Genomic DNA, 1,299 nt, shown 5'->3' with positions numbered 1-1,299 from the left:
CATTCCTAATATTTATAACAGAAACTATAATGGTATTTTTTTTCTTATGTTTAAAATACAATTCAAGAAATAACAGGAACACCATCAGTTTAATTGGTGGAAAAAAGTTACACATCTCCGATAAAAGCTAAACAAGCACAGCCGAACAAACTTTGGCCTGGATGTCGGAAGATTTCCGCGTGGGATCCTTAAAGTGCGAACACCAAGAAAAACAAAAGCAAGCCCACACGTCTCTGGTGCGTTTTCTACATGACGTTTTGGCGTCTCTGCATGTGACCGTGGTTGCTCATAAACACAGAGCACAGAAAGGCATCCCTAAGAGCCACATGCAGACACACCAGTACATACATTCAATGTCTGCAGGCAGGGAGAGCATGTCTGCCCACAGCTATGCGGTTAGCTCACATCACACACTGGGGCTTTCTCAACATTAGACTTAAAGTCAGAGATCGGATCACAAATGTTCCTAATTCGGCCAAGAACCACAGCTGCCGTCTAACCAGTGATGAGACTGGGAGATCATATTACTGGTGTGTTCTACAGAAATCACAACATCCACCAGTAACCACTGACATGAACCTCTGCAGGACCTTACAGCACATTTCCTACCCATGCAGGTGAAACATGCACTCTCAGCTCTCAGACACATCCTAATGCCGGAGCAGAGCAGGGAGATGTTGTGTCAGGTGTGTACCACATCAATGGGTGGACATTTAGGCTCCGTCTACGGTTTGTTGGCTGAAGCCAGAAGGAAAACATAGGGACACCTGATGATACAGGCAGACCTAAACAAATGACATGGAGTCCTCAGGTGTAGCTGGGAAACAGAAGATGAAGCGGCCATTTTGAAAACAAGGGTTAGTTCTTTGATCTTTGGCTTCTCAAGTATATTCATCCAAATGACCGGGGGGGGTTTACCATTAGGCAATACTAGGCAGACGCCTAGGGCCCCAAGTTCCTGGGGGCCTCATAACACTCTGTTTCCATGTACGGTTAATACAACTATTCCTTATTGGTGCACATTAATTATGTTTTTGATAAAAATCCTTTTCCTAAAATGCCATCAGAACGCTGATAATATTAAGTTCGTCTCAGCCCCCCCCTTCAGTGTCCACCATATTGGATCAGTCCATTTGCTGCACATGTTCAGAAAGGTCCAAACAGACAGCAGCAAACCATTTGAAAACAAACCATGCAAAGAGCAGTGTTGCCAACTTAGCGCTTTAGTCGCTATATTTAGCCACTTTTTAGACCCCTCTACTTTGATTTCTAAAAAGCTCCTAGCGCCAAATCTAGAGA

The sequence above is a fragment of the Cyprinodon variegatus genome, unplaced genomic scaffold (assembly GCF_000732505.1).
Source record: "Cyprinodon variegatus isolate N-32 unplaced genomic scaffold, C_variegatus-1.0 Scaffold461, whole genome shotgun sequence".
Classification (NCBI taxonomy): domain Eukaryota; kingdom Metazoa; phylum Chordata; class Actinopteri; order Cyprinodontiformes; family Cyprinodontidae; genus Cyprinodon; species Cyprinodon variegatus.
The sequence above is the reverse complement of the archived record's forward strand: the minus strand, read 5'-3'. Positions refer to the sequence as shown.